Here is a 25,332-nt window from a genome sequence, read left to right on the forward strand (position 1 = left end):
TGTAGAATCTAGATAGCAGGCTAAATGAACAAATGAAACAGAAACAAGCTCATAGATACAGAGAGCATTTTGATGGTTACCAGGTGACAAGTGGGAGGAAATTAAGAGGTATAAACTGGTACTTACAAAATAGTCACAGGGATATGGAATATAGCATGGGGCATACAGTCAGTAATATTGTGATAACTAGGTATGGTGTCAGATGGGTACTGGATTTATGAGGGTAATCACTTAGTAAATTATATAAATGTCTAATCACTCTGTTGTACACTGGAAACTAATCCAATATTGTGTCAACTGTAATTGAAAAAAATTTTTAAATATTAAAAATATATACAAATAGAAAAAAATAGAGAAATGAGTCCATGGAGATGCAGGGAAGAGAAATGACTTGCTCAAGGTCACTCAGAGAATGGGTATCAGAGCTGGGACCAGACACAGCTTTCAAGCAGTGCCTTGCTCTTCCCCAGCAAGGGGTCTCACATGTCCTTGTCCATAATACGAAGTGAGTCCTAATCCTTGACCGTCTCCTCTCTTCCCAACCTTCACTGAACCACCTAGGTGAGGCTTCTTCATGGAGATTTGGGCAGCAGCCAGACCTTTCCTGAAGAGTCACAGACCTACTGAGGATGGATGAGGAAGCTTTCCAGGCTCCCTGGGGATTTACTAGATGCAGAAAACCATGCCAGGCTCTTTCTCCCCAGGCTGCTTTCCCTTCACAGACACTTCTTCCATATTTACATTCCATTTACGTTGCTTCTTATTTATCTTGTTACCTAAGTACTTGGCACAAAAGTAATTATGTCGTTGCAAAAGCTGCAGCAGCCAGCAAAGTTACACACACACACACACACACACACACACACACACACACAGACGACTTGGACTTCGGCACAGAATTATATAAATAACCACCTCAATGGAGACATGGGAAATTCTGCTCGCTCTGCCACTCTCGCCACTGTCAGGAGAAGATTCCGAAGGTAGCATCTTGCCACCGTGCGGAAGGAAAAGATCATTTCTTAGCAAAGTGGTTTTGCAGATGCTCGTAATGCATCCCCCACACACACAGTCCCCGCACACACCCACCCTCCTCGGATTATCACACAGTATCAAGTCACAGTGTGCCTTCCGCATGCAAAGCAGACAGCAGGCAGCTCCCTGCTGGGTCCCCATCCACATAACTGTTCTCCCTTTCATGTCAATACAAACAGTGGGGGGAGGGGAGTGGGGCATTTTTCCTCAGGGAAACAAAACCCACCCTCCTACCAAAAAAGACACAGTGAGCTTGGAGGCTGTCCCCAGTTCCAAGCACCCGGACATACATGTTTCCCCCTCTTTCTTGATGCTTACTTACAAAGCTATTTTAATTAGATAGATCCCATTTGACTGAGAGCAAAATAGTAATCACATTTTTTTTTGAGATGAGGAAAAAAGAAATGGAGTGCGATCAGCTGGGAGTTGGGGGTAATAAAGGTATGTTTCTTCCCAGGTTCTACCCCACCCCCCCCCAGAGCCAGATTAGAAAGGAAAACTGTCCCTCGAGTGCTGTTTTGGAGGTCGTGCTGTGATGCACGCAGCCTTGCTGTTCCTCCCATTTCATGTCACACACGCATAGACACCCACCCAAACACACGCTGTCATTTCTGAGTCTCCAGTCTCCTCCTCTCTCCTGTTCCTGCCTTTCTTGTTATCTATTCCTTCACCTGCCTCTTTCCTCCTCTTCCTCCCACTTCCTTTCTCCTTTCCCTCACTCTCCTTCTCAGCCCCTCTCTCTATTGTCCACTCTTCTGAGCAACCCTGTCCTCACCCTACCCCCTTACGGCAGCTGTCACAGGTGACTTCCCATCTCCCTTTTCCCCTAGGAACCCGAACAGGGTGGGCTGATTACAGCCCGTCTCTGGCCAACAGACAGAATGGAGGTGGTATGGGCTGGTGGGGGTGGGGAGGCATCAGTGACTCAGGGAGCAGGTGGGAGACACCTCCAGGACACCACTTCTCGAGTCCTGGCCTGGCTTGCTCTGCCCTCCCTTTTCTCATTAAGAGCACAAAGCCTTGAGCAGGTGCCCCGGTAAGCATCATTTGTCACTGATTGGGGTAGTAAGATGGGTGGTAGAAAGAGTACCTGCTAGAGAAGAGACTGTTCTGTCTTTATAAGAGATAGATTTGAAGACAGAAAGAAACAGAACAAGAACACACACACAACATGAAATACGGACAAGAGTACCTCCCCCCGACCCAGCCTCAGTGTCCCTATGGGCCCTGGGGTGGAAAAGAAGAGGAGGAAGGGAAAGCGTAGCTGTCACCATGGCTTCTTTCTATGCTCCATTCCCTGGACGTCAAAAGAGGCTCTTCATGGAAGAGGGAACAGCTTGCCACAGCCACGTCGTCCTCAAGCATTTCCTCCTTCCAGACTCACCCTCTCTCCGCACCAGGAGCACACTCAGACAAGGGGATGGGAAGGAGAGGTGAGCACCTTCTGTGCTCTGTCATCTCATCCTCAGAGCTGGCTTCCAGCCATGAGAGCTGTACTCCCCAAGAAGATGTAGGCACCAGTAACCTGACTCGTCCACCTGCCTGGACCATCTCTGAGCTCTAAGCTTACCCTGTCCTGTCCCGTAACTGCCCTCTCCTCTCCCTCTCTGGGATGGCACGCAGCCCTCATATACTTGTAACATCCCTGTGGCTCCCCCTTGGAGACCCTGAAGTCCACCTGAACATGCTGCTTTCCCAGCATGGCCGGGCACGAGCACAGTGAGTCAATCTGTGGGCTTAGACCAGGTCACCTGTCACCTTAACAAGCACCAGCCTTGCTGAGACACAATGTCCTCTTGGTGAAGATGGGACAATAAACTGAACTTTCCTCCTCCCCCACCCCCACCAGGTTTCATAGACACCAGTGAACTCAGCGACTTCAGAATAAGCACTTTCATGGCTGAGAAAAAAATACCCTGGGTGGGTACAAAAGGCTGAGGGAGCTGAGTGTGTGTGTGTGTGTGTGTGTGTGTGTGTGTGGTGTGTCTGTCTGTGGGTGTGGGCAGAGGGATGCACAATCTTATGAAAAGAACTAAGAGCAAATGAAAAAGGAAGAAAAAAGATAGAAGAAAAAACAGAGGCAAACCAAGACATAACAACTTAAAAGTGGGATATCTGAAAGAATTCGCAGAGCACGGTTTGATGTATAACTTATGGAGAATCCATGAAAAGAAAATGAACTGGGACCCCCGGGAGAGTGGAGCTGGTGGTGCTCTCAAGCTATCATATGTGCCATTCTGCTGTTTGTTGTCCTGGAAAATGATTAAGGATATCTTGGGATAAAAAAAGTCTACAAATTTGTATTGCCCTCCCTCTCCCTACAAAATATAACTTCGCTACCAAGTACTTGGTATTTACCAAGGGAAGTACCAAGAAATTCATTTGGCTTTCTACAAACGAAATGATACTAAGTAAAAGTATTTTTAAGCCTCTATATAAGTTTAATTGCAAGTGTGAAAACCACGTATTTATCTGGATAAATTTTAATGGGTGAAATTGTTAGGGTGTTGTGATTTTTTTCTGCAGTGGGGGAGAGTAATTGCCATTCTATCTACAATGTCTTTGGGAAAAAAATTTAAATCTCAACCAGCTTTCCACACCTTTCCCATCCAGCTTTTAGCCCCGACCCCCTTCCTGCTGGAAAGGGCAGGGGGAGGCCTGGCCAGCTGGGGCCAGAATGGACTCTACCTGAGACGAAGGATAGACCTGTCGGAAAAGGAGCAGAGAAAACAGAAGCTACAAACCCACCATCAAAATGACTGTCTGGTGAGGATGGACGAGGAAAGAAAAACTCTAGCTTCCCACGACGAAATGTGTTTTCCAGACTGGCTAAATGAAGCTCGTGGTATTAAACGCGTAAATCAACCACTCCGCTGTCTGGGTTCTACGTGGACAGGTCTGCTTATGAGGCCGAAAGAGGCCAAGAGCTAGATTTTCAACAGAGGGCTGTAAACCCGCCTCCCCAGGTGGTTTCTGAGGCGGCCTGATTTGTGGCCCCACCAGCGGACGTAAAGAGGTGAGGTGGCATGAGGTTTGCCAGGCACGTTCCACTACCTCACTGCTTCCCTTTGAAAGGCAAGGCAGCCCTTAGAAAATGGGAAAAGGGTCCTTTCTGGAGGAATAATCAATCTGGGACCTGAGGGGACCCTGACTGTGTTCAGGTTGCCCCCCTCCTCTGTTTCCAGTGTCACCTGTCACCACCCTCTTGGCACAGGTCAGCTCCTCCCCAGCCCGTACCCCCTTATCTGCTGCCCCTGGATCCCTCGGGGACTAGCCCACCTCCGACATTTTGGGAAACCTCATCTGGGCAGGATTTGACCAGTCCAGTGAGTCCCATGTCCCAACTTAGGGATGGTACATTGGGAAAGACTGACGGCTGATCTCCGTCTGCTGTGCCAAAGCCATAAAAAAGCAGACCCGGCAGGGGTGGGAGGGGATTAGAGGTTCATACAAGCTAGAAAATGTAAGACTGGGGTTCCAAACGCCATTCTCCTCATTATTGATGAGAATCTGGAGACAACCATTTCCAGGCCAGCTGGGGCCTGAATGCACACTGCCTGGGAGAGTTTGGGCCTCCGTTTCTTTATCTGTATAATGGGTGGGTTGGACCCTCCACGATCTCTCAAGGCCCTTTTCTGTTCCAACAATCCAGGAGTCACATCCATGCCACATCAGCCAGGTTGAGCTCTCCAAATTAACGCAATATCCAAGATGTCCACAGCAGACATCACACTCAAAACAGGCACCAAAATAAATGCAATCGATGGCCTTTCCTCCACATCAGTGTGACTCCATGAAAGAGACTGACCTGTAGAGCCGAAGAGACCTAGACTTGAAGCTCTGCTCCTTACCAGCTCTGTGACCTTGGACAAGATGGCTGATGTGCCTCATTTACCTGATTTTAAAAACACACTTACAAGTTTTGACCCCTAAACAATGTGGTGAAATAGTGAAGATCATGGACATAGAAATCTCCAGCTCTCATGCACGTTAGTTTCTGACCTTCTACTTGGCACGGCATTCTACTTGGCACAGCCAGGAGAAGCCAAGTGTGGAGGTGGGAAGGACCCCTGGTCCAGCTGTGTGCAAGGACTGGCCCATCTCTAGGCACCTTCACTTGGAGCATGATGTCAGATGCGGGTGACAAAAAGCGGTACCCTGGAGCAGGCCCAGGGGACTGAGCACATCAACGTGCTGCCCCCGCAGGACAGCAAAAGAAACTGGAAACTGGACTCCGGGTGTGGTGGGGATTGGCACCAGGAGGTAGGAATCAAAGGGGGGATAGTTAGAGGAGCCCCCATAATAAATAGTATTAGCTTTGACTCGTTTCTGCCAAGACTCAGGCCTGGTTCCCCGAGGGGCATGAAGATAGAGCTGTAGGTCGAATCCAGAAGGAATGAGTGACCTTGGCAGCAATGATACCGAGTGTGAGAACCCCTGCCTTCGCTCACTTATTCACCGTCACTTAACTAGGCTGCCCCCACGGACAAGGGTAAGGCAGCGAAGAAAATGACAGCGTTCTGGCTTCAAAGAGCTAACATTCTAGCAAGAGGAGACAAAGAAATAACATGCACAGTGTCGCAGGCAGCGATGAATGCTATAAAGCAAAGCAGGCAACAGTGACAGGGAGTGCCTGGGCATACGGCAAGAGCGAAAGGGGGCTGACCCTCTGCCTTTAGAACTGTTTGAAGATTATTATCCAAGCGGTGGGGTGGGGGTCACCTGGAAGCCCTGGCCTTCTCATGGTGGTTGATGTAAAGAACAAAGGAAAAAAGGACCCCTGGTTTCTATTCTGACCACCGCAGGCCGAGAATGGCGAGGAGCTGGGGGTGCTGGAGGAAGGCTGGGGGCGGCAGGTCTGTCCTGAACCAACTGATGCTGGCGCCACCTCCTCTTTCCTGCCAGTGATGAGACCCTGACATCTGTCCCTTCTTTCACAATTACTTAACTCATCCCCAGGTATTCATAGATGAACCCTGAATTCCTGGCACTCAAGCATCCCCAGTTTAGAAGGAAAAAGGCACAACTAGCAGCAATGCCAGAACCCCACAGAAGGGGAAACTGAATCTCCCTGGGGGTGGGGCTGAGCACATGCTGCATGGTAGGGGAGGGGGGCAGCCTGAGCCTGCTGATTCCCTGGGAGCAGGAAAGGAGGGGAGGGGTGATTCCTGGAAAGAGAGAAGGAGGGGCATGAGCAAAGGCAGAGGGCTTTCCAGGGACTGTGAGTGATCACAGAAGGGATAATGGCCAGTCCACTGACAGGCGTGTGCACCAGACATTTAGATCTTATACTGAGCACAGCACAGACATTTAGATCTTATACTGAGCACAGCAGAAGACAGAAGGATTGAAATATGAGGCTCCACTTCCATTCTGAAGCCCAGCTTCTCGCCCTGGCATACCCTCGCAGCTCTTTCCTGTCCCAGTTTCCTGGTGACCTCTGCAGGGAGCCCCGCACTGCAGTCCACTCTGAGGGTGGGGGGAGCAGTTCCAAGGAGGGGTGCGGGGTAGGTTTTGCAGCTGGGGGCCCTGGGCTTCTGACTGAATCTTTCTGCCCTCAATCTGGTGGCCTGGGGACTTTAGGGGGAGGCCCCTGGAGTTTATGAGACAGGTCCCCACAATTTAATTACCTGCAGTACGAATGAAGAAAGACTCTATAAACTGGAATTTATAGGACTTCTGTGGCTATAGGTCACCTCTGATGCAATAACCACTACCATTCCCGTAGGAGAGTGGCTTCATTTCATTGGTCCCACGCAGAATTTATGCTCCTCTGTACCTCCAGCAAGACAGGTTTACTTCTAAGTGTGTCTTGCTGTTGTAACTTATTTGCTGCTTTTTGACGTGTGAGGGGTGTGTGTATGTTTGGGGAGTTAGATGGGACATGGAAGGTGGTTCTCAGATTCATTCAGCAAGTCCAGTTTATTTTCCATCCAATGGCTTGAGACCCTCCTGTCTTCTGGATTCTCCTTGTGGGCTGCAGTCCCCAGAGCTGACCCAGAGGAATGTGCAATGGCAAATTAAAACGGGTGGCCATCAGTGCTCTACAGTGTTGTCCTGTTATTAGTTTTTCTTTTTCCTGCACTTCCCCAGTAAGGGGCATCTTACCTGGCCATTGTATTTTCAGCAACTAAACTCCCTGCAATGTTCTCGAGACACGAGACCAGCCTCTTTCCTCCTCTACTCACCAGCTCCTTTTTTGTTTTAGGCTCTTTCCTGCAAGTGCCACCGGGCTCCATCTATCAGCCCAGCTATACATCTCCATATATCTGGAGCAACAACACCCATTTCAGCCATTTCCTCCTTTTGTTCCCTTTCTTTTACGGCTGCTGCTTGTCCAAGAGTTCCCTTTCCCCTTCATTTAACAGAAAGGCTTTCACATTAAAGGAGCGTTTTAACGGTGCAAACAAGAAATAGAAATCCAGTTTACTTCTCTCCAAGCTTCTTTTAAATCTCCCAGCTGTTTCAGTGCAGCGTCTGCACTACCAACCTGGCTGTGTTCCCACCCAGGCCCCTCCCTCTGCTCAATTTGGGAACCAGAAAGCTGAGCCTGTGTGGCGGGGCAGGGAGACAGGACAGGGAGGGTGAAGGCAGGGCATCTACCTGCCGCTCTGCCAGCCCAGCCACCGCCCCCATGAGCAGCCCCCGCTTACAGGGTGGCACCAACATCTGCTCCCCAATCCTCACCCTCTCCGTCCCATAATCCACCATCTCAGTGTCGGACACTGGTCGCCTGTGTCCTCCGTGCTCTTTGCAAAGGTGCTACACACTCTACTCCGATTGGTCATTGGCACCTGTTGTGGGGAGAGGTGGCTTTGCGTCTCTTGAAGATGCTATTTTCCCTTCTATCAGATCAAAGTCGGTATACAAATCCACCACATTTCCCTTTTTGCTTTGGCTGAAAGGAAGCTTCTAGACATATATAATCATAATTTCTCTATCTATAGTCACCACCGGCAGGTTAAGCTCTGTGTCCCTCTTTTTTTCCTTCTTTGAACAGCTTCACTTTTTCTAGGTCTAGTGTAGCGTGTTAGACAACTGGAGACATACACATCACTCCTACCACGGGGAGACAGCTAGGCATGGTAGACAAATTTTGCAGGTGCTGCTCCCAACAATTCTCTATCCGCCTACACTTCTTCGTTCAGTATCTCAGTTCCTGTTTGTGTAACACCTTCGGGGTCATACGGAGAGGATCTGTTCTCCCTCTTCCTTCAGTGTCACGAATAGAGAACAGTGATCTCCTGCCCAGCCTCTCGCAGGCCTGGTTCATTGCTGAGATGGACCCCCATGAGCTGATGAACACGGTTGGTGTGTGGTGAGGCCATATAGCACCGTTCCTCGGCTGTGTTCTTGTAGCACAACTCAAACAAGGGTCACAGCAGAGACCCACCCAACCCTCTATGGGAAAACAAGGGTGAGATGACCCAGTAAATCCAAATAAAGACAGCTGTCTGCTGTGAGTGAAGCAGAGATCAGCAAGCCCACTGGCTCTGGGCCTGGAGTCCCAGGAAAAGCTGTCACCCTGTCATGCAGCCGGTGAAAGGAAAATCTAATCTTTGAGAAACCCTGACCAGCAAAATCACTTTTTTGCAGGGAAAAGAAGAGTTTTGAGCTTCCAGGATTGTTGGCACTTGGTTCATTTGCTTTCCAGTTCCCATTCTGGAACTTAAAGAAAAAAGAAAACATAAAAGCTTTGAATCATTACCTATCAGCCCAAAAAGGTCCTCCTGAGAATCTCTAGTCCAAGCTCATTTTTTATACGTAGGAACGGGAGTGGTAGAGAGGGAAGTGGCTTTCCCAGGGCCACTCAGAGAGTGGGTGCTTGACTAGGGGTGACACAGAGAGAGTGTCTGTGTTTGGGAGGCGGAGAGAGCAAGCGGCAAAAGAGTGAGAGGGAGAAAGGGAGAGAAAGATCGATCGCAGGAGAGAAGGGAGATAAGGAGGGAGGGGGGCAGTACTGGGAGGTGACCCCTGACATGCACCACCATCACAGCACATCCTTTGGTGTCTTAGCCACCAAACAGCCCGCTGCCCTGCCGCCCAGGTGCACGGCTCCCCCAACTACGTTCTGGGCTCAGGGACCCTAAAGCAAACCTTCTCAGCCCTGTGGCCCTGCATCAGCCTTTGGATGGGAAGCTTTGCAAGGCTACAGGAGGTGAGGAGAGGACTTATCCACGTGGGGGCCTGTGTGTGACGCCGTGACAGCAGCAGCAGCCATGCCCCGGGGTGCGGTGATGGTCCCTCAGCAGCAGAACTTCCTAAGGGTGCTGAGGAAGACCACAGGCCACCTGCAACCCTCTAGAAAGGAACACAGCGATGCTAGAGTCCAGTCCTAATGCCTGGTCAGCTGTGAGAGCTGCAACTCATTCTACCGACCTCGGCCTTGACCGTCCTCAAAGTCAGCTGGGCCAGGGGCACCTGCGGCACACGTGTGTGGCGCTCGGGGAGAGATGGAGTCTTCAGCCTGCTGTGTGCGCCTGCCCTCTTGACTGCAACAGGAATTAAAAGGTCATTGGTCTTAATGACTTCCAATGCGCTCGGTTTATCTAGAGATGGTCATGACCACCGCGTCTGAAATAAACGCTCGTAGGTGGAAAACAATTTGGCTGCCCGACCCTGACAAGCAGCCCCGACTTAGCAGGCACTGAGGGTTTCTCCAAGGCCCCTGCTCGGGGTTGTAGCCTCTACTCCTCTGCCCAGAAATGTATCACACTCAGCAGGCCCTGAGGAAACCCTGGCTCTGTTGACCTCAGGGTGCTGCATGGGCTGTGCCTCCAGTGCTGCCGTGGTTGTGACCACCTGGTCTCTGAGAGCTTCCAAAGCACCCGTGGGCTGATTAGCACTCCAGGGGAATGTGTGCTTTTGCATAAGCTGGGCAGAGGCCATGAAATTCGGAGCGCCAAGGTGTCGTCTTCTAAGTAAGCCTTATCCCTGGGAAGAGGCCTGCTACTGCACCAGGAGGCATGGGTGCCACTTAAAGGGCAAGGGAGGGGACAATGGCACTTCTGGGGAGAGCTTTACATTCCCCTCCCAGGATTCCGGGCCTGTCCTGACAGGCGACAGGTTCCTCCTACCGGGCAGCACAGGAGAGGGGACTCGAGCCCAGGTACAGTCACACTGACAAGTGTGCTGAGCTGCCTCGGGGTGTGTATGGCCATGTCTATGCAGCGTTCCCCCCGGGGGCTCTGAGCGCAGCCTCCTCCCCCCTCAGCCCAGGGCAAAGGCGTCCCCAGCTCCTTTTCCTTTGCTGCCAAGCACAGGGTGCTCTAACGGTCTTCAGAACAAGCGCCAGCATCCAGGTAACAGCGTAGGAGGAAACGGGGCGACAGTGAGTCTGAGAGGAGACCTGACACTTGCATAATGCTTTAGCCCTAATGGAAGACTTCCAAGTGCATTTAAAAAAATAAAATTTGACATGCACACCAATGCTTTTGAGACAGGCAGAGCTATAAGACCCATTTTCATTTTGAGAAAACTGAGGTTCCAGAAAGGTTTAAGTAACTTTTTCAAAGTCATGCAACAAAGTGATGACGGAACTGGTTGCTCACCGAGCCACCTCCAACAGCTCCAACTGCAAGGCTCCTTCCTTGAACAAGTGCATCTCGGAAAGGCCATCGGTGGGGGGAAGCGGGCTCACAGATTTCCTAGAATTGCCAGGGAGCAAATAGAGCTCCATTGTTCAGCAATACAATGAACAGGTGCCCCTTCCACCTGAGCCCCTCCACACAGCTGCCTGGCATTCTGTCTGCTCTTCCTGAGTTTGGAGAGCGTAGCAGTGGGGCAGGGGCCAGAGACGAGAGGGGAAGTTGATGGAGAGATTGCCTGTGCAGTGAGAACTGCGTCAGCGTTCCTGCCTGCTCTCCAATGCCTACATCTAATAACTGAGTTCGTTTGTCGTTTTGATGAGCTTGTCTGTTCCAGCACTCGGTTTTGTCTTGTTCGGCCTTTGAGGAGCCAGAGTTTTAAAGGTGGAAATGACCATGAGTGATCATTTAATCCACGCTTTGTTTGACAGACGGGAACTCGGGACGGCAAGAGGGCCCTCGCCCATCGTGACAGGGCTGCTGAATGGCAGAGCTGGAGCTCAGAGCCCAGTCTCCTGATGCCACGCTTTCCTTCGTGTCAGCTGCTTCATGATCTGGGGCAGCAACACTGCCTTCCGTGTCATGAAACATAGGCAAATGACAATCATGGCAGGCTGGGCACAGAGCTCAGGAGTGGGTCCTTCCTAGGAACAGGAACCTGCCAAGCATGGCTCTGGGTGAGAATGGCCACAGAGCAAGAGCTGGGGACCCAGGAAGCAGGGCTTGAGGTCCTCCAAAGTTAGGGTCATTATTCTCACGTCCTGCGTCCTCGCCCTCCTTCTGGGCCCAAGATAGTGGCGGTGTGCACGTGGGCGGGGGGCACAAAAGAGTTTTATGTCTGTCCCCATTTAAGTCCCTATAACACCCAAGTAGTTCGGTGTTGTCATCCCCTTTTAGAGATGAAAAACCAGGCCTGGACGTGTTTTCTATTTGCCCACAGTGCATAGGCGTGCGTCTTGTAAGCATCAGAGCTGTAATGTGGTCACTCTGCGTGCTACTCTCCTTGCGGTCCTTCGGTCAGACCGATGGTTTCGACTGAGTTCTTCCGCCTCCGGCCCCTTCCCTCACCCCACCTCCATATAATCAGTGGACATCCATGCTTTCTTTTCCCTCTCACCGGTCCAGAAGAAGAGCCCAAACAAGGAGTTACTGATTTCACTTCCTGGGGGGGCCCATGTTTCCCACCAAGATACTAATCTTGGGGTGGCCGGTTAGCTCAGTTGGTTAGAGCGTGGTGCTGATAACACCAAGGTTGCTGGTTCGATCCCTGCATGGGCCACTGTGAGCTGCGCCCTCCTTAAAAAAAAAAAAAGAAAGAAAGAAAGAAAGAAAGAAAGAAAGAAAGAAAGAAAGAAAGAAAGAAAGAAAGAAAGAAAGAAAGAAAGAAAGAAAGAAAGAAAGAAAGAAAGAAAGAAAGAAAAGAAAAAACAATCTTGATAACCCAAGGACTGAACGTGTCAATAGAAAGCTAGTGTCCACGTTGAAGAATGGGAATGGCCAAAAGGTACTTCTTGCTTAAGAGGCTGCCCATGGCCAGCTCATTATCTGAAATTTGTCAGTGATGCAGGCACCCCTGGCTGGCGGCCGACGCTGAGTCAGCTCCTTAGGCCCGTCTTTGCAAAGGCACTTCTTGTGCAAGAACAAAAATCATCCTGTCCGTGGCCGGTGAGCTTTAGCATCTGTATTAACGTGCCTTAATACAGAATCTTAGAAATGACTATCCTCGTGATAATGGATGAGGAAACTGAGACTTAGTGAGGCCACGTACCTCTCCAAGAGCCACAGCGTGATAAGGCTGGGTGCAAACCCCCTCCTGCCCGGCTGTCAGCTGCATTTAGCCCGGACTGCACCACAGCAATGCCACACACCAGGAGTACCTTGGTGCTGATGAATATATCCAATTGGCCCACTGGATGCAGGGCTCGGACAGAATGGGAGACTGACTGCTAGGGTTTGCGGAGACTTGAGAGAAGAGGAAAGCAAAGGGGAAAGTGAAGCTTGGGCCATTAAGGGTGCACGGCAGGAAGCCCTGGGTAACTGGTGGGCTGGGAGGGGTTAGAATTTTGGCAAAATGTTGGCCTCAGCAGCCTGCAGCGAGAGCTCTCTCTCCTCCAGGGCAGAGACGATGCTTTGCCCATCTTTGTGCCCAGCAGTGACCAACACACAACAGGTGTGGTTTCACCTTCATTTTCTTTACTTCAACCCCTTTACAAAATGAACCACTTGTAGTGTACATATTAGAGAAGAGAATCCCAGAGAGAGACTGGGACAGGAAGGGCTCATCCACAGACAGCTGACATAGCTCTCCTCCCTTCTGTACTCAGGCACCTCTGTCTATTCTTTGTCTGGGCCAAGTGCCCTAAATGGACACACACAGGCCCAACCCCACACAACTCCTTTCTGTATGAAACTGCATACACAACTGGATCACAAGTATGAAAATGATACACACTGAAAAAAATATGGATGAAATATAAAAATCAAAATGAGAATGATAAAAGTAATCATAATACACCTGGGCGTTAGAGGCCTGGGTTCAGTCTAAGCTCTGTTGCAAACTTATCCTTACAGCTCTTTAAGCTTTTTGAGTCTTCATTTCCTTATTTGTGATCTGGAAATAACCATACCTACCTCTCAGGTCAATTATAAGTATTAAATGAAATCAACTCTGATAAAACTAAGACGTTATTAATATTTAAACACAGGTCTGTCTGCCTCCAAATTCCATGCCTTGTATACAAGGAGACTGTTACCTCTCTTTTGTTATCTGTAATATAAAACCGTTGTTTATTCTGCCAAAGTCATAGGATGCTTGCAGGATGAAATGAGAAAAGCTTGTGAATGCATTTTGTTAACTGTAAAGTGTCTTAAACGCTGCCTAGAACAGAATTGTCTCCATAAGCAGCACCTATTATTGTGATCATTAATAAAAAGACGATAGTATACAAATATCCAAGTTTATTATTGCTTACTCGTCAGAAGCAGTATTTGCTTTTCTTGCAAACTGGCTAGTTTGTGGGGCAAATGCACTGAGTGCTTACCTGTGGCATCCCTGCCCCTTGAAAATGCCCTGTCTCAGCAGAACTTCGTCTCCTGCACATTCCAGGTCGGAGTCTCCTCGACTCACAGCCCTTGGGAACGGCATTGAAGGCTAGCACACTTTCTCGTCCCAGCTGCTATTCTCAACAAGCTCAAGCCATCCATCAGTGGACACGTGTTTACTGAGCACCCACTCCTGTTGAAATGGCTGCAAACCCACATCAGTGCAGGCCTTCAAGACTACGGTTCACCAACAGACAAACACAAATTTGGACGCAGGTTAAGAAGTAGACTCTGAAGACCCTTTGAAGGGCAAAGTCCTGGGGAGGAAAGTCCTGCCATGACCTTTCCATCAAAGGTCATCAAAGGTCATGACAAGGCCATCAAATCTAGTCACTGTCCGCGCTCTCTGGACTAAATGGAAACTCTGTGCTTACGCTTGATAACAAAGCCCTGTCCACTGTTCTCACGCCATTCTGTGGGGATGCCTCGCCTCCCAACCCAATTGAGCATTTCTTGAGGAGAAGACTGCACATTACATTCTCTGATCAATATCACAAATTGCCTATTAGGATGCTAAGTAATGTACAGTCTCATTTTTCAGACCCAGAGTAAATTATATCAGCCCTTAGGGTATAGACACAATGTGGTGACATTAGGTAACTCACTTTGCTCTGGATTTTAATTCTTTTTCATTTGCAAAATGAAAGGGATGGGAGTGGAGAATTCCCAGGTTTCTTAGCGTTCTGAAATTCCAAGTGCTATATCAGGTTTGGCCAGTGACACGCCCCTCCCCACTACAAGGCCAATGACAGATTTCATTATCAGCCGCAACACTAATTCCCGTTAAATCCAAATTCAACTGTAATCCTGCCCAGCCTACGCAGCCACTGCCAGTTGCATACAAGTTGAAGCATTTGCCATGCCAAGTACCAAAGCCTTTTGCACTGCAGCAACATGTGTGTTCCTTTCTCTACTCAAAATCTATTGGTATGGCTAGTTCTTCTTCCTCCTTTTCCTGCCTTCTTCATAGTTCAATAAACCCTGCCGTCTAATTTCTTCCCTAAGAACAGAATTGATTTTAAACATTAACTTACATGGAAGTGAGTCAGCATGTTCTCTAGTCCAGCAGGATTTGTCTTGTGAAAAAAAAAAAAATCCTATAGAAACTATTTTTTAACATAGAACCAACAAAGGACATGTATCCAAGGTGTATAAATAACTCCTAACGTTCAATAAGTAAAAAGAGAGACAACCCAAAATTCAACAATGGGAAAAGACATAACAGGCACTTCACAAAACAAGATATCCAAATGGACAATACACGTTTTTAAAAGATACTCAACTTAATTAGACTTCAGGAAACTGCAAAGTAAAAATACAAGGAGACAGCTCTTCGTGTGTGCTAGAATGTCTGTGATTGCAGCACCCAGCGTTGGTAAAAATTGGAACAACTGGGACTCCCATACACAGACGGAAAAAAATGCAAAATGGCATAAATGCTTTGGGAAACTGTTTTCAGTTTTGTCTAAAGTTAAACATATACCTCACCTATAACCCAGCAATTCCATTCTTATTTATCCAAGAGAAATGAAAACATATGCTCCCAAAAAAGATGCAAACATAACTGTCTACAGCAGCTTTATTCACAACAGCCCACACGAAGAAGCAACCCAATGTCTGTCAAAGGGTAACTGGATAAACTAGTTGTGACCTATTGACAGTGGAATACTCTTCTGCAGTAAAAAGGGCAAACTACTGATACACAGCACATAGCAACAGTATGGATGAATCTCAAACTACGCTGCTGAGTCAAATAAGCCAGACACAAGAGCATACATCCTGTGATGACCCCCCATTTATATGAAGTTCTCAAACAGCACAAGTGACCTAGGGTGACAGAGATCAGATCAATGGATGTCTTGGGGGGGTGGGTAGCTGGGTGGCTGGGGACAAATATTGACTACAAAGGGGCACACATTTCTGGGATGATAAACTGTTTTCTATCTGGATTGGGGTGATGGTTACTCAGAAGTATACTTTTGTCAAAATTCATCAAATTGTGCATTTAAAACGGGTTTATGTAAATTATACTTCAGTAGAGTTTATATATAAAATCAACAACTATACACACAAGGAGACACCAATACACTCACCACCATGGCTAAAATGTAAACGATTGACAATGCCAGGTGTTAATGAGGCAGTAAAATAGCCACAACTCTCATCCAGTGTTCGGAAAAATGTAAGTTGGAACAATGCACTAGTAACTATGTAATAAAGCTTAACATGCACGTACCCTGTGACTCAGCAATTCCACTTCTAGGTATACACCTCTCAGAAATGTATATATATGTGCACCTAAAGATATACGAGGTCTGACAATTAAGTTTGGGAACTTGTTGCAACAATGTTGCTAACCTTTTTTGATATCAGAAGGATTATTCATTATGAATTTGTACCAACTGGACACACAGTTAACTAAGTTTACTATTTGGAAGTGCTGAAAAGGCTGCGTGAAAAAGACGAAAATGACCTAAACTTTTCGCCAACAATTGATGGCTCTTGCATCACGACAGTGCACCAGCTCACATGGCACTGTCTATGAGGGAGATTTTAGCCAGTAAACAAATAACTGTATTGGAACACCCTCCCTACTCACCTGATCTGCCCTCAATGATTTCTTTCTTTACCTGAAGATAAAGGAACTATTGAAAGGAAGATATGTTGATGACATTCAGGACATCAAGGGTAATATGACGACAGCTCTGATGGCCATTCCAGAAAGAGTTCCAAAATTGCTTTGAAGGGTGGACTAGGCACTGGTATCTGCACAGCTTCCCAAGGGGAGTACTTGGAAGGTGACCGCAGTAATATTCAGCAGTGAGGTATGGAGCACTTTTTCTAGGATGAGTTCATGAACTTAATTGTCCTACCTCATATATGTAAGAATGTTTACAGCAGCATTACTCCTCATAAAAGCAAACTGGAAATATTGTTAACATCCACCAACAATAGGATGGATAGTTTGTGGTATGATCTTGCAATGGAATAGTATACAGCAATGAAAAATGAATAAACTGCCATTACAAGCAACAGCAAGGATGTCTTTCCAAACATCGATGCTGATGCAGTGAAGCCAAACAGAAGGGGACGTGCTGGACAGGTATCATAATAGTGATGAGCTCTGAGGGAGGTGGGGTGATGAACAGGAAGAGGCACCAAGCAGTTTCTGGGCGACTGAGGTTGTTCTCCTCCTTGACGTGAGTGGTGCTTAAGTGGGTACATTCATTTTGTGATCATTTGTCAAGTGGTTTCACTTTTTTGGATATGTGCTATATTTCAATAAATGTGTTTATTTTAAAAAGCAAGGAAACAAACACACACCCCCAAGAGGTCCTATAGGAAGGAGGTAAGTTACCCTTCAAAGATAATGAAGGATTTTTAGGTGCTGTGGATTGGAAGGATTTTGTGTGTGTGTACCAGAGGGGAGGAAAGATTTGGGGGCAGAAAAGCTGCCTTTCTCATCACCCACTAAATGACACCTAGTAGACAAGAGTCCAAATAGCCTCCCTGTAACACCAAGCTGCCCATCTCCTTATCAACCTCCTTTTTCAGTAACTGAGAAAAATCTATCTCTACCACTCCAGAGCGCAGGCAAGGGGTTTGGGACTGAGAGGCGGTCCCTGGAGTCCTCATGCCCTTGTTTCCATGCAGGTGATGAACCTGAAATTCATTAGTCTCCTTGTGGCTAGATCAGGTTGATAAATGACCACAAGGCAGCTTTACTGTAAGGAGGGCATTGTTTGAATAGACCTAGCAAAATCTCCGTTTTCTTTCCACAGTGGAAGCAAAGGAAGGGGTAGCCGTCTGTGAAGTGAGCCCTACCCACCAGCTCTGAGACCAGCCATTTACTCAAAGAGCAGCCTGCCCTGCCATCTTCTAGAGCAAGCACTCTCTTCATATTCCCATGGCACAACCATATGCTCATTGGGCACTTCAATAAGCTAACTGTTGCAAGTTCAGACCGGAATCTGTTGGAGTATCAGCTTTATGGCAAACCTGTCTCCACAGTTCAGGTTTTACGTTCCCTCCAGGCTGCAGCTCTCTTGCATTTCCAACACCTGACCCATAGTAGGTTTCTGAAGTTTGTTGAATCGATAAATGAAAGGATAGGTGATAAAAAGTGGTTGTATCGGGCCATGGTCTTGCAAAGGGCCCAGGGCCTATTTGGAGTCTCTCCCCTCTCCCAATGTCAGACCTCAATTCTCAGCGACTTGACAACTCAGGTCACTTAGTTGGCTTTCTGAAACTAACAAGCTAGACTCAGACTCATCATTCCCCAGTTCTCTCCCTGCTGCCTTTCCTGGCTCCAGTACGCCATCAGGATTTAGTGGAAGGAGCGAAAGTCATGGCTGATTTGATTCCCACCAAATCTGGCTGCTTTATCATCCCTCTTGCTCCAAAATAACCCACCTCAATCATGAGTGCTGTCACAAGTGGCCATGTCCTCTCTATGCCCATCCCTCCTTCAAAGAAATTAAATTAATACTTGCCAGTTGCTTTAGAGTTTATAACTCTCAGCAAGATGAAGGTAACAGACTGGCTGATGGGGTAGGGGGCTATATTTTTCAACTTTATTTTTTTTCCCCTTTTCCTTTCTCTGAGAGCGGTACTAGCATGACAGTAATACACCGTTTGATATTTTAGCATTGCAGATATTTTACAGTAAATTACTTCAGTTTATGGCACTTTGCTTCCTTATATAATTGTTATAAATAACCTTCAAATGACATAAAAGCCATAAACATTGCAAAACTGAAAAGTAAATTATAGACATTTCAGTGAGTACAAGTAGGAATTCAAACACGTTAAGGCAGGCGAGGAAGGTAAGTTTGTTTGTTCTCTCCTTCCCTAACCATCCATCTCGTATTTCCACAATAAATTATCCACAGTAAATAAATGCCAAGGAGCAGGAAGGACCCTCTGTATACTTTCATGAAGACACAAGTGGCCCTCCTAGTGCTACGTAAAGCAGCTCCCCTGTAAGTCTCCTTTATGTAGCGGGGCTGGGCCGTCCGGCCCACTGGGGTCAGGGTACTCCCTACTGAGTGACAATTTGTGTCCATGAGTCGACCAAAGCTCATAGTCAGTGCCCCGTCTTCCGTGGCAATCTTTTCCTTCTCCTCAATCTCACCACGCGTACACACTGATGAGAGGTTCTCAGATTCAGAGCACTGTAGAGTTGGGAATGACTGTCAATTTGTCCTCAGATGTAACCCCCTGGTCTTACAGGTGAGGAAACTAAAACAAAGATGAGTGGTTTGCCCACAGGCATACTGCAGTAGTCAATTTAGTATTCAAGCCCAGAGCTCCTCATTCTTTTCAGTCAATATGCTTTATAGTATGCCTTCTAGAATTCTTACAATACCTTCTTTAGAATATGTTTCTTCTGTGTGACAACTTTTTCAGTGGGCGATGTATTTCTCTGGCTGAAAGATGGAAATAATTCTATATTAATTGAGGATGGCTGGTTCGCTCAGTTGGTTAGAGCGTGGTACTAATAACACCAAAGTTACTTGTCCGATTCCCACATGGGCCACTATGAGCTGCACCCTCCTTAAAAACAAACAAACAAACAAACACAAAACAACAAAAACCTATAATGCTCAATTAAACTTTTAAAGATATTTTTGATTTAAAAATCACACTGAAAATAAGTCTCATAGCAGGATGGAAATTTAGCTAGGATGATCTTTTGATTGGCACATACACTATTCTGTCTTTAGCCTCCAGGTTCACTGGCCCCGAAACCAGCACCACGAATCTCCAGCACATGTGTGCCACTCACAGCCTCAGCCTTGAACCATTTTCCTCCACTTGATCCTGGCAGCCAGCCCACTCTGCCCTTGCTAGTCTGACTCGCTGCCCAGTCACCACTCCCTCCATCTTTGATACGGACAGTCAGCATTTTTCTCAATCTTACATAAACTAATACGAAAACACTGTATCAAGAACCCCATCCCTTTTCTCTAAGACCCTCCTGATAGAAAGTTGGGAACCTCCACTCCCGGGGTCCATCATCAGATGGGAAGTGATGATTGTCTTTTATTGGCAAGGGCTTAGGATTTAACATAATAAAAAGTAGGATCCATCCTTTTACTGGCTGCAGGATTGAGATAAGTTACTATCTTTTCTCTTCTCCAGGCCATAGTCTTTCTGTCTGAAAAATGAGAGAAACAACCTCCAGTTCTCCACCAGCACCGTCCAACAGACTTTCCTCAGTGACGGAAATGTCCTCTCTATTGACATTGTCCAGTATGATGGCCACGAGCCCTGTGCGGCTACTGAGCATTTGAAACGTCTTTAGTACAACGGAGGAAGGTCATTTTAAATTGAATTGAATCATTTCATCGTTATTGACTAGTTTCACATAACCAGTGCTACCCTATGGGTCAGTACAGATTTAGACCGTCGTGTAGAATGAAATAAGCAGATTACATGACAGGTGTCTTCTGGAGGGTACTTTATGGCACAGGACTGGTTCCGAGATGGAGCTGGCTCAAGAGGTAACATGATCACACCTTTCCATTCCACTGCTTGGCTCCATATGAGGAGCTCCTACCTTAAGAAGAGTGGAGTTCTACTCTGGAATCCATCCCTAACTGGCCCTGAATGCAGCTTCTTCTCTCTGGGCCACATTTCCTTCTATAAAACCCGAAGGTTGGTCAGTATGTTCATGTCTTCTAACCCCAACCAACTAGCTGTGGACCCTCCGAATACATAGATGAAAGAGGGATGGGCCTTTGGAAAAACATCGTTAGAAATGACACATAAGGGGGGGCTGGAGCATTGGACTTTGATGCTGCAGCCAATGTGTGTCAAGGAGAAACTGTTACCAGGGGAGGGGCACAGCCAGAGGAAGGGAAGAGAAGTAACAGGCCACCTGGGCACAACTGGTCCCTGAGGCCCCCTGGACTGGGGGACCCAGGCTGCGGGTGCAGGCAGCAGTCCTGGGTGGCCTTCTCTTCCCCAGCCTTGACCTCTTTAATGATGGAAGTCTGTGCTCTATCTGAACTAGCAGGAACCCAAGAGAAAAATCTAATGTGTCATGTCTACTGCTCACCTAGGAGTCTCCTGAGATACCAGTTGGTAGTGCTACCTTAGGGAGAAAAAGAAAGTTTTCTCATAGTTGGAAGAGTGATATTTTACCTCTAGAGTTCTTTCTAATGTTATACACTGTCCCCATTCATCAAATGAAATGAAGGCCTCACAGCCACCTGATGAGTAGCTATTAATGCTCCCATTGTCAGATAAAATAGCTATGCATGGAGGGTCAGAGCCTGGGGCCAACTTCACACAGTTGCTAACGCAAAGATTGGGTTAGCCCCCAAGCATCCAGACTCCCAGTCCAGTGCTCACAGGGCTGCAATCCACTGATACCACAGCAGCCTTCCTGCTCATCTCAGCCATGGCTACCAAAGATGATGCTTTCGGTTTCTCTGCAAGTTCTAGGGGCCAATCCACCCACCCTGAACTTAAGAGGAAGCTAGATAGGGAAGAGGGAGACAGACCTTCATGAAGCCGTCAGTAAGAGCTGGGCATGAGTGTACCTAGGATGAAGTTTGGAGAGGAGAACAAAATGCTTGCATGCACTTTAGAGAAGTCACAGAGCTTTTATGCTAGGACCCCCATGGAAATGGGGGCCAAGAGGGTCCTCCATTCCTTCTCCCACAGCCTCTACTTGCAGGCATTTCAGCATTCTTGCAGGCAGCCTGGATGAATCTAACTAAGCATCCGGCCTCCAGAACTGCTTCTCCAGTCCCCACCTGGCCCCACTAATGGCTGGAGTCTTTCACTGTCTGAATCAGCAGGACACTCTGGATGCACGGCCAGGGCCTTCTGATACTAATGGTTTTTGGATTCATTTCCAGGATCCAGCCCCAGTGGGAATTTCATTCTTGCTGTGCTGGGCCTGGGTGTCTCTCTGGCAGATTGGTTTTTGATGGGTGGGTACTGCACCATTTCCATTAAGTACCATAATGCAGACATTATTATCGGCAGGTGCCCTGACCTCTCCTTTGCTAACGAGTAGCTATTGATATGTAAGTCACGTAAGCATTTTCCCTCCTGGACCTTCTTCCTTCTCCGCCTCCCCCATACCCTCCATCCCCACACAGGCCCCCTATGCTTCCACTCTTTCAGAAGCCAGTATGTAAGAGAAGAGTTGAAAAGTAGATAGCCAAGTCACTTAGGTCCCTGGAATGATTAAAAAAATGCAGTGACTCAGGAGTCAGGAGATAAGGGTCCCTTCTCAGGGGACAAGGAGCAAGACACTTATCATCCTGGGCCTCTTTTGCTCATTATTCAACTGGATTTAATAATGACTGCCCTACCTACCTCACAGTAAGGATACTGTGAGGTATTGTAAGGATTCAATTAGATTAAAGGTCTGAAAATGCTTTGAAACGTTAAAAGCTCTATAGGACTGAAAGGGATTGCCTTTATGCCACAGGTAAAGGGAATGAAGGAAAGGGGAACTCAGGGGTAAAAAGGAAAGCGAGAGGTTTCCACCTTTCTGGGAACACACGGATCTCCTAAGTGACAGCAATGATTGGAGAATATGGTTACTAGCATGTCAACCTTGGTGCCTCATGTAAAGTCAGCGTGGTCACGTGAGAACACGGCTTGGCTTCTCTTGACCAGATGAGTAGTTTAAGGACAAGTCTTGTTCAAATCAGCCTCTTCAACAAGCAGAGTGTCTGGGAGACAGGATCTGGCACCAGGGAGAGATCCTCGTTCTTGAAAGGCAACATGAGGAGCCAAAGGGGTCGGTGCAAGTGAATAGTGGTGCCTTGAGAACCCAGAGCCAGTCAGGTTTCCTATCTAAATGATCTTTGGAAGAAGTCATGTAGAGTGGGGACTCCAGATTCAAGGACATAGCTCAGAGATAAGAAAGCCAGAAAAGAAAGCCTGTGGGACTTCCTGACCTTGGGAGAGCTCGCACAGTTGCTTTTTTATGGAATGCTTGAAGCTTCAGTTGGGTGAGAAGAGAGTCCCTAGGCTGCTGAGGACGAGCCTTCTGACTGTGAACATTCTTATTTAGGATGATGGTAGAGATGACAGGAGAAGGCTCTTCCTACTAACTCACTCTTTCTAGGGCTGGATCTTGGAAATCAAGCAGAAGGAGCAGAGGATTCTGGAGAGCAGATGCTATGGAAGAAAAGAACCAAGGAGAGGAACACAGGGCAGAATTAACCAGGGTCTTAGCCTTAAGGGGGGGGGGGACTCCTTAATCTGCCTTATACCTCAATTTCAAATTAAGTAGTTCATAACCATCAACTTGCACCTTCTGTGTTCCTGCAGAACTGTGAAGCCTGCAGAAATAAGTAAAATGACAAGACCTGCCTTCAAGGAGCTTATAAAATATTTGGGAAAAAAATAGATAATATTTAATATGAGTAAAATGCCATTGCAGTACTACATGACATGTCATCCAACAAGATAATCAGCATGAGAAACCCTCGTGAGTTGTAGTGGTCCAGTAATGAGTTGTGGAAGGACTTGGGTAAGGTTTAGAGTTAAATCCATTGGTAAAATGGTGTGAACAGTGAGGTGCAGGCCAGGGTAAACTTTTGTGATAGAGGAGTAAAGGAGACTAGCTGATTTCTTCCTCCTTTTTGTTTGCTTCCTTTTCCTTCCTCTTCCTCTCTTCCTTTCCCTCTAAGTCCATTCGGGTTTGCCTTCCTCTTTCCATCACTTTTAGCATCAAGTTTCACCCAGTGTCCATCTCATTCGTCAAGCCTCGTGTCCACCTCATCCCGGCTCCCTAGACCACCCATTACTGTCACCTGCTCAGCTGCTGGGAGCGGCCACACTGCAGTCCCCGTATCCTACCTGACTGCACTGCCTACATGCTGTGCACGGCATCATTGGCACTTAACAAATGTTCAATATGATATGTTACCCTCTTTTACCCCAAAGGACCTCGGAGCAAAGAGCCTAATGCAGGAATTGCCCCTAGAGACACATATTTGCAACCAGCTGCCTATGGACTCAGACCCATTAAAATGCAATCTTCACATTAATTTTTTTTTTAAACAGGACCCTGAAAGCCACATGACGTTAAAACTGTCTCGCCAATAAGCCACATTAACCAGCTCATCAATTTTTTTTTCCTACTAGTCCATCCTCCCCATAGGCAGTTATACAGGTAGTTAAATGAAAATAATCGATGAGTACTTATTCATTGGCTCACTATCCAATTTGTGGACTATTTACCTTCCTCAGTGCAGCAGCTGCTTCCGTCTGTGGCCTACTATAGGGGCATTTCTCATTCCTTTAGCACCTCAGCCAGACAGTAGGCAAGGGGCTCAGAGGACACTCAAAAACAGGCCATTAGTGGCTTTGATTAACAAAAAATGGCAAAGGAGGAAGGCAAGAGTACTTGATAAGACAGGGCTTAGGGAACAAGGATGGATTCTTCCGTCATCATGAGTAACCAAGTCTGAGCTGGAAAATAATCCCCTTTCACCTTGATACCTCATGCTAAGTAGACGGGGGCTGGGGCACGCTGATCCTGGCCTGGATCGGCCGTGTTGAAGCCTAGCCAGGGGGAACTGGGAAGCCAGGTAAGAGTCAGGTGTTCGAAAGCAGAGGTTGGGATGTACACTCTGGAGAAGTCTGCTGAGTGGTGTGAACATCCCATAACTGCTTGTGATGAGAAGCAAATGGTAACGCGGACACCGCGTCTCCCCAGAACTCGCCTCCTCCTTTGGATAGAGTAGGATCAGATTTTCCTAGGGATCCTTAACGGAAAACTTCTAACACACTCTGGCAGGTGGTCAAAGTAGGCTCCCTAACTTTGAATCTGGCTTGTCTGATCTCTGGGAAAACCAGTTGATAGAGCTGGCTGGCCCCTGCTAAGACTCCATCATCTCTTCTACCACATACCAAATTCTCCAGGGGTTTGGCCAGAGAGCAGAGTCCCTGGGATGTCAGCTCTATAGGGAGGAGATGAACCAAAGGGAGAAGCTGGTGCCAAAAGGGCACAGAGTGCCATTGTCTCACAGGGTCCCAAATAGCACTCCCCTGCAGGAGACAGACAGTGGTGGGTATGAGTCTGAGAGTCTGCAGCAGCTCTGTCCCGGACGTTCTTCCAGGGTGGCTATAGCCAATCAAGGTCCACCTCCCCTGGTCCTTGAGCCACCAACTGGTGTTCTGGTGGACTTTCTGAATAGCACTCAGATCCTTCACTTACTGACAAACTCCCAGGATATAGACGGTGGCAGAAAATGTGAGGAGGTGGCAGCAAAGGGAGACAGCGCTGCTCTCAAAGGCGTTTTTGGTGAAGGATTGCAATGAACAAGTCGGTGTTGTCAGCAGGGGGAGGTTTAGAGCTACATATATTTTTCTAGAATCGTATTCAAAAACTCCAGTGCCCTTTACCCCCTGAGTTCAAGTGATAGTCAAAGACTCAAGAAGCCTTGACCAGTGCTCTCCAAAACCAGGGCTTGCACTCAGGGCTTCAGCCATCATCAGGCAGCCCCCCAGTGCATGGAGATAAAAGGCCTCGTCCACCAACGGAAGCAGTAGCAGGAACGAATAGGGACCAGTGTCTGGGCTACGCGTGGCGTGTCCTCTACGATGGTTTATGGAATACTGCCACATC

General features: G+C 47.6%; 1 non-coding gene and 1 pseudogene across 1 annotated transcript; both read left to right on the forward strand.

The window, feature by feature from the left end:
• The window catches only part of LOC117038459 (ribosome biogenesis protein NSA2 homolog), a 192,980-nt pseudogene that overhangs the window by 39,834 nt on the left and 127,814 nt on the right, over nucleotides 1–25,332 (forward strand).
• On the forward strand, nucleotides 11,828–11,901 carry TRNAI-GAU (transfer RNA isoleucine (anticodon GAU)). Its single transcript has one exon. It is a non-coding gene; the product is annotated as a tRNA-Ile (tRNA).

This window comes from Rhinolophus ferrumequinum, chromosome 18 (assembly GCF_004115265.2).
Source record: "Rhinolophus ferrumequinum isolate MPI-CBG mRhiFer1 chromosome 18, mRhiFer1_v1.p, whole genome shotgun sequence".
NCBI classification, from domain to species: Eukaryota; Metazoa; Chordata; class Mammalia; order Chiroptera; family Rhinolophidae; genus Rhinolophus; species Rhinolophus ferrumequinum.